Consider the following 8,650-nt stretch of genomic DNA (forward strand, 5'->3'; position numbering starts at 1 on the left):
TTTTTTAAAACCTTTTTAAAAAAATAAAAAGGATTATAAATCACTGTTAAAAGAGACATTCTCTACATGCACATATACTTTTTTTCATTTATAATCATGGATTTTCTTGACTGCAGGTCATGATTTTTTTTCATTCTCATACTATCATTTGAAAGAGTAAAGATATCAAAGACAAAAAAAAATCTTGAAACTTCGAGGAAGAATCCATACAATCAAATTTTGCTTGTATTATCTTGGTTGCCATAGTAACAGGGTTTTCCTCCATACCCTTTAAATTGAAAATGTGAATTATCTATCAAAGTGTCGGAATCAATTTATTTGACACAATTAGTAATAGATCAAGTTGTTAAACATAGAAGTGAAAAAGATGTTTCAGTGTTTCCATGGAGATGATCTCTTGGTGATTCAGAAGAATCATTCACTTTCTATTAGAAACAACATCCATTTTGTTTATGAATTTTATTCAAAATATACATAAATTTTTCCAAACTATTACATTTTCATCTTAAAATTTAATACTTCATTGAATGTCATGAAGAATACAACTTGATTTGCATGCTGTCATCTGTCATCAAGAGAGAAAAAAGAGGGGGAAGGGGTAATTTTCATTCCCAGTTACTAGAAAATCCAGATACCTTTGGCACAAAGTATTTGTTCTTTTATTACATGCAGTAAAAAAAAAGTAAAATGAAGAAAACATCAACATTTGCACATGTAAGCAACTTGCAATTCTTTCTTTCATTAGATTGAACCTTATTTATTTACTAGATGCCACAGTTGTGACTGCAGAAAAGTTATGAAATGATTAAATATAACCATTGAAAAGTATAACGAATTTATGCATAAAAGGTAGGCCTAAGTATCCAGTAATACATACTTTTTGCCAGTTACCAGATTAATTAAACATGAAAAGGCAACCCTGATCCCAAATGATTTCGTCTTTCTACCTGTAGTTTGTACCAGCTTAGAATACTCTGCAATGTCCGCCATTTCTCTAAGTACTTTGGATAGAAACAAGATTTATTTAATATAAGAATACTACCTTGATCCCAGATGCTTGCTCTCACCTATCTCTACCTTGTACATGTACCAGCTAATATTCATGCCAAAAAAATTGCTATACTTTACCTATTATGCAAAGTCACACGCTGATTCTAGAAGTATAGTGTCAATTCGCTTAAAAAAAAATGTACGGTGTATCGTGTTTTAAGTAATATAACATTTCAAATATATTTAATTTTCTGCCTGTCATATGTATGGCATGTCAAACGTTGCAATATTCTATCTTTTCCATTTGTATTGTATAATTTTTATTTGTATTGTATAATTTTTCATTTGTATTTTATAATTTTCCATTTGTATTGTATAACTTTCCACGTGTATTGTATAATTTTCCATTTGTATTGTATAATTTTTATTTATATTCTGTAATTTTCCATTTGGATTCCATAGTTTTCCATTTGGATTGTATATTTTCCATTTGTATTGTAAAAAAAAAATCATTTGTATTGTATAATTTTTCATTTGTATTCTATATTTTCCAATTGCATTGTATAATTTCTTATTTGTAGTGTATAATTTCTTAGTTGTATGCGATAATTTTTCATTTGTATTGTATCCGAGGATTGTTTATTTATTTCGTTACGAAGGATGTCATTGGTCATAAGTCTGTATAAAGGTTTCAGGTGCCCAACACAAACTTAGTCTGGTATCCTTCCCACAACTCCGACCGCACACTCACTACAAACACAAACTCGGCCCCTCTATTTGCGTGTACATTTGATTCTCGGGGGGGGGGGGGGTGTCGAATCCGATTATTTTTTTTCCATTCTCTCACAGGAGAGAATATTTATTTCCAATATGACCAGAGACAAGGCGAAAAACGAAAAGAAGAAAATCTGCCCAAACCCGAAAACTCATGCAGTTTCTTTGGGGTGGGGGTAGGTTCCACCACTCAAGGTCAATCTATTTATTTTCTCAGTCATTATTTCTAAGGACAGATTATTTATTTGCCGCCGAAATATGGCTGAAATATTGCCGACTCAGCGTTAAGCAATAATCAAGCAAGCATGCGAGTAAGCAAATACATATGAGCACAGTTTGCTTTGAGCACCCGGAACATCTTCAACCCGATACAGGCTGAAACTTGACCAATGAAATCCTTCGTAACGAAACAAATAAACAATCCGCGGATACAATACAAATGAAAAATTATCGCATGCAAATAAGAAATTTTACAATACAAATAAGAAGTTATGCAATGCAAATGGAAAATTATAGAATACAAATAAAAATTATACAATACAAATGAAAATTATACAATACAACTAGAAAATTATAGAATACAAATAAAGATAATACAGTACAATACAAATAGAAAATTATGGTTAACGCTAAATTATAGAATACAAATTGAAATTATACAATACAAATGGAAAAGATCGAATATTGCAACGTTTGACATGCCATACATATGAACCATTGTTGGTTGTTGATTAAAATACAATATTTTGTAAGTTGAACGATTGTCTTAGGAGAAAATCACATTTTATAGCAGAAATTTTGAATTTTGAATGTAGAAGAATCTTGAAATCATTACAGATCTATTTCTTGGTTACACTGTCTTAATCTGAGCTATATTATCTAAATATCACATCCTTCACATATGCGGGTCAAAACTTTAAAAAAAAAAATTAATATAATTATCGAATTCTGATGTCGCCGCAAAACAAATACTTTCCCATCTGGATACTTAAATGAACTTGTAGCTTTGCTGAATTGATGCAATATATGATTAATTGTAACTTTTTAACACCAAGAACATTTATGCTATTATATGTAATGATACAAAGGGCACTGTTTATCTGTATTTATCAAATATAGCTCCCCTTTTATTATAAATCTAGTGGTTAAAAATTTCATTGATATTTACTTGTTAATATTTATTTACAAATTAAGTAAGAGAACAAAACTGTTTCCTATGGATCAAATTGACCTACACTCAAGCAGTAGAATATGCATTTAACCAAAATTAAGTTACCATGTTTTGAAGTTAATTAAAATTAAATCTAAAGCTGTTTGAACAAATTTGCGGGTGAAACTTTATTATTTAAAAACAGAGAAATACATTGCTTCTTGCAGTGGCATTTGTTGTCTTATTTTCGCACGATTTTCAATCTTTTCAATCTTAAAAAAAATCGACAAAACGCTCAAAAGAAAATTGCAATGAATGAAACTAACACTTTAATTTTTAATAGCAGCTACATGTATTAAAAATATTTGTTTTTTTAAAATTATTTTTCGTGGTTAACAGAAATTGAATGCATACATTTAAAAATCTGCGTTAATTCTTTTAATTTATCTAACTTTTTTGGACTGTCTTTTGTATAGTAGGGCTAATGTAAATGTCTGTAAAAAGTCTGTTGACGAAACACAACTACTAAAAAATAATACGGCCAGATAGATGAATGTCAGTTTACTGTTTAAGATTGTTGTTAAAGACGGCAAGCTTTTGAAAAAAGATATACTTGTACTGAGTACACGTTTTAATTTTTTTTTGTTTTTTTTTTTTTTTTTTGGTTAATTAATATGGAATTCCATATACGACAGCCAACTGCTCACTGCTTACTGCCAACTGCCACTGCTTAAAGATGATATTACTTTATATTATTATATTATTATACTAAATATTATTTGATATCCTAATATCTTTTATACTACGCATACTTGAATAAATCCTATGATTGCAAGAAAAAGAACCTCGAACACTAGTACTGTTCTGCTATTTTCAAAATTTAACATATTTGAATGATTTTTTTTATATTTATATAGATATTCATGTGATTTTTCATAAAACATAACTTTTTTTGGGAGAGCAAAGTGAGTTAAGTCTATAATTTTGGTAAAACTAGTTTTTATCACTATACAAATCAAAGGAACACATATATTTATTTTCAGACACCCCCCCCCCCCCCCGCCCCTTGTGATACAACAATTCCTTTATACAGGTATAATGAATTGTTATTTCACATATTCATAGCGAAGTTTTTTTTTCACCGGGGGGGGGGGGGTGCTATGTTTACAGACTAAAATAAAAAGAAATAAAATGAGAAAAATTAAAAAAAAAAAATTTCTTGGTCAATCTGATACAGTGCATGTTGAATTCTACATAAGTTAAACAAATGGAGAGATTTGAGGGTTATCCATCCATTTCCATGGGTATTTGAAAATCTGGTCATGTTTTAAAGCCTGATTTAAGCTGATAAAATTTTCTAACCCCCTCCCCCTTATGAAATGATTTAAGGATTATTTATCTATTTCCATGAATATTTGAAAATCTGGTCATGTTTTAGGGACCCTCTATACACCAGTGCAAAATGTTTTTTGGACATTGAGAAAATGATATTGAATTAAGTTGTAAATATTGAGCTTATCAATTTAATTTTCAATATATGGTACGTGGCATTTACCTACAGGAAAAATGTTCAGAGACAATAAAGTATCAATGAACAGAAATCATTATTGTTTACTTCCGTGGAAAAAATACATGCGAATAAAGTGTTCAATTAATTTATCATAAAATGTTATGAATGCTTGAACTGATTACAAACTGAATAATATACTGTAAATTTATTGGAATTAAGATCTAAGGGCAGGTCACTCTAACTACAGAAAAATATCATACAATCAGAACTCTTTGCTGTGCAGTGTAGAGAGGGTTCTTATTTAAAGCCTGATTTCATTTGATACCCCCCCCCCTTCCCCTTTATAAAATGAGTTGTAAATAAGAGCAATTAACTTTTTGACACTGGTTTTAGAATTATTTATTCATTTCTAATGAACTTTTCTTTGCTTTCAAACAAGTTTTAATGGCCAAATTCCCATTACCATTGAATTAAATCGATATATTTAGCATGCGTAGTTTTTACAATGATAAAAATAGCAGGTTTAGGAACTGTGAAGGCGAGGAAAGAGTAATAAATCGAAAGAATTACTTACTCTTGTTTTGACGAGGGGGGGGGGGGGGCTTCTTTAGTTAAAGAGAGGGGGTGGGTTACTTACGACAAAACAACAAACTTTTAGTAGGGTCTTGGGGCTAACATTTGTTGGTATATGTACATGTATTTATACGAGAAATATTAATGAAAATTATAACAACATATCTTTGGCCTAAGGTAAAATAGCTAGTAATATCTTTTAGTGCTTCTTTTATCCTATGAATGGGCACCTGTATTTGTGAAGTTTTTATAGGTGTCTTATTTAAATCTTTTAAATGGGTAATGTTAGATTTGTAAAAACACTGGGGGGGGGGGCAATAAACTATACAGTAGCGCTTCCTCAATAAAAAAAAAAGACGCCTGTGACCTTTATTATTACTTGTCAAGGGATTTCTGTTGGATTGTGCCCCCCCCCCCACCCACCCTCTTTACCTAAGGTCAACTTTTTTACATAGAGTAAAATCAATGCCTTGTACTATGAATTTTCATCAGTATTTCTGGTATAAATGCTTATACCAAATCAAGGATCCTACAAAAATGCCCCCTTTTTGACGTTATATAAGCCTTAATCTCTCCCCCGTCAAAAAAAAAATATTTGAATTATTTTCCTGCAAAGAAATGTGGCATGGGAATTAAATGTTTCATATTTAAGAAGAAATACCCCTTCCTCCTTTTTATTTCTTCCTAGTCTTCACCGTACAATTTTTGTCATTATTGTAATATTCTTGCTATCATAGGATTTATTCAACCATTGTATTTAAGATATTAAAGACAACAAAACAGGCAGTATTATCTATGAGCAGTGGCAGTTGGCAGTAAGCAGCTGGCAGTTGGCAGTAAGCAGTGAGCAGTCGTATATGGAATTACATAGGTTAGCGAAAAGGAATATAACTAATTTAAACTTCTGTAGAAAAAATCTCTAGAATATCAAACAATAAAAGTAGTCCATTAAAGTTAAAAAATAAATCTTTGTTGTTGGAACAATTAAGGGCTCTCCATACATTATTTTCCCATCTTACAGGAGACCACTAAAATGTCTTTATAATTGTGCATGAGTTATTATTACTTTAAAGTTTATTAAATTATTACAGTACGACATGATTTAAATATAATTTTTTCATGATTCCTCGCCTTGTATTATACATGTCATGTACAAAATAAAATTGATGCAGATGATTTACTGATTTCAACAATTAATATTTCTTTAATTTATAAAACATTCTCAGATCTAATATTTTCAGTGCATTGGGGAAATATGAACCTAAGCATGTATATATAATTTTTTAAATTGTTGTTAAGAAGAAAATTGGTTTGTTTACGGGGGGGGGGGGTTCAAATTGTCTCCCTTGGTGTGTATAGCACATATCTATTAGACTGAGAAACATTTATTTCTACGAAAAGCCTCTTTTGCTATGTTGATTAATATGCAATTTACTAATTATTATAAAGGAAAATATTCTGTTGCAATTTTAAACTGTGCTCACCCTTATGAACCATGCATAATTTCAACATACAGCTAGGTTTAGAAAAACGGCTGCTAAAAAAAAATAAAGAAAAAGTTGCGTGCCAGAAAATGGAACGAGAAATTGTGGCTTTACTAAAAAAAAAAGATAAATAATAATAATAATAATAATAATAAAACAATGATACTTTTAACAGCTGTTTAATGATGTGTAAAGATTTTTTTTTTTAAAAGTAAATAAACTTTATGTGAATACAGTTCACCCCACCAAATCTAAGAAAAGAGTCATTCCTCTTTGCTCACTGACACTCCTCAAATGTAAGGAATGCAAAGTTAACAATATTTTGATATATCGTCTGTCAATATCAAGGTACGTACAGTTAAATTCAGTAAAATTATCAATTAATAAGTGGTGTGCAATATTTTCAATACTAGCTGATATCGGTATATTGCAAAGTGGGAGTTCATAACAATATTTGGTGTGCACTGTTTTTAGGATAAATACGAGTAAAGTAAAATAGGATATAGATAATGAATATATACCGGTATAAAGTGAAATGTTTGATAGGATATAATAAATATGTACAGTGTACCGGTATATAGTGAAGTGTTTAATGGGATATAACAGATCTGATGTAATGGGGTACAGCTGTAAGCAAGTGCGTACCGGTGTATAGTGATGGGATTAATAGGATATAACAAATACGTACCGGTATAAAGTGAAGTGATATACGATACCGGTATATAGTGAAGTGATATATGGTACCGGTATATTAATATATAGTGAAGTGATTAATTTATAAGAATACTTTTACCGGTGAGAACCTCGGTTAAGGTCCCTAGGCTCCTTATATACGTTATAAAAATATATCGTCGTGAACCTTTTGCATGCTGTAGTAATAACAGAAATGAACCGGTGTATAATGAAGTGATAAAGGTGCAGTGAAGTGGTTAGTAGGATATAACAAATATGTACCGTATATAGTAAAGGGATTAATAGGATATAACAAATAGGTACCGTATATAGTGAAAGGATTAATAGGATATAACAAATAGGTACCGTATACATGTATACTGAGTAGTGAAGGGATTAATAGGATGTAACAAATATACCGTATATAGTGAAGGAATTAATAGGATGTGGCAAATATGTACCGTATATAGTGAAGGGATTAATAGGATATAACAAATATGTACCGTATATAGTGAAGAGATTAATAGGATGTAACAAATATACCGTATATAGTGAAGGAATTAATAGGATGTGGCAAATATGTACCGTATATAGTGAAGGGATTAATAGGATATAACAAATATGTACCGTATATAGTGAAGAGATTAATGGGATGTGACAAATATACCGTATATAGTGAAAGGATTAAAAGGATGTGACAAATATGTACCGTATATCCTAGTAGTGAAGGGATTAATAGGCTGTAACGAATGTTTACCGTAAAAAGTAAAGGGATTTAAAGGATATAACAAATATGTAACATATATAGTAAAGGGATAAATAGGATTTTACAAAAATGTACCGCATAAAGCGAAGGGATTAATAGGATATAACAAATATGTATCGTATATAGTAAAGGGATTAATAGGATGTAACAAAAATGTACCGATGTTGTAAAGTGACACTTCCCTAATAGTAGCCCCCCCCCCCGGGGGGTGGAGGAGATTAGCTATATAATAAGACTTCCCTCGAATAGTTCTTTTCGGTCTTGTCTCACCATATAGCCAGTCTTTCGGGAAGGGGGAGGGGTTCTCATTGTATAGTCAGTCTTGCGGGGGTGGGGGTGGGGAGGTCTCACTGTAGCCAGGCTGCCTTGGGATGACTCACATTTGTTTAAAACCGTTGAGCTATGACCCGGAGATACTAAATTTTTAGAAAATGCAACATTTATACCAAATGACTCATCTAGCCACATTTCATGGCATCTTTTACAATGTAACAAATCAGAACACAATACTAGGAAATTATTTCCCTTTCTTATATATCACAGGAACCCTATATCAATAGCTCGCTAAAATATCATGAGACGGATCAACGAAATTCACTTTTCAAGTGCGCACTCATTCTTTTACATTACTAATATAATAAGGTTCCTGATGCATACCAGAGGTACTCTGAGCACTGAGCTCACAAAATGATACCCCGCCTCCCACATGATTATAATGGCAAAGTCCACGT

Source organism: Saccostrea echinata, unplaced genomic scaffold (assembly GCF_033153115.1).
Source record: "Saccostrea echinata isolate AGI-Se365-2 ecotype Australia unplaced genomic scaffold, CSIRO_AGI_Sech_v1 ptg000047l, whole genome shotgun sequence".
Lineage (NCBI taxonomy): Eukaryota > Metazoa > Mollusca > Bivalvia > Ostreida > Ostreidae > Saccostrea > Saccostrea echinata.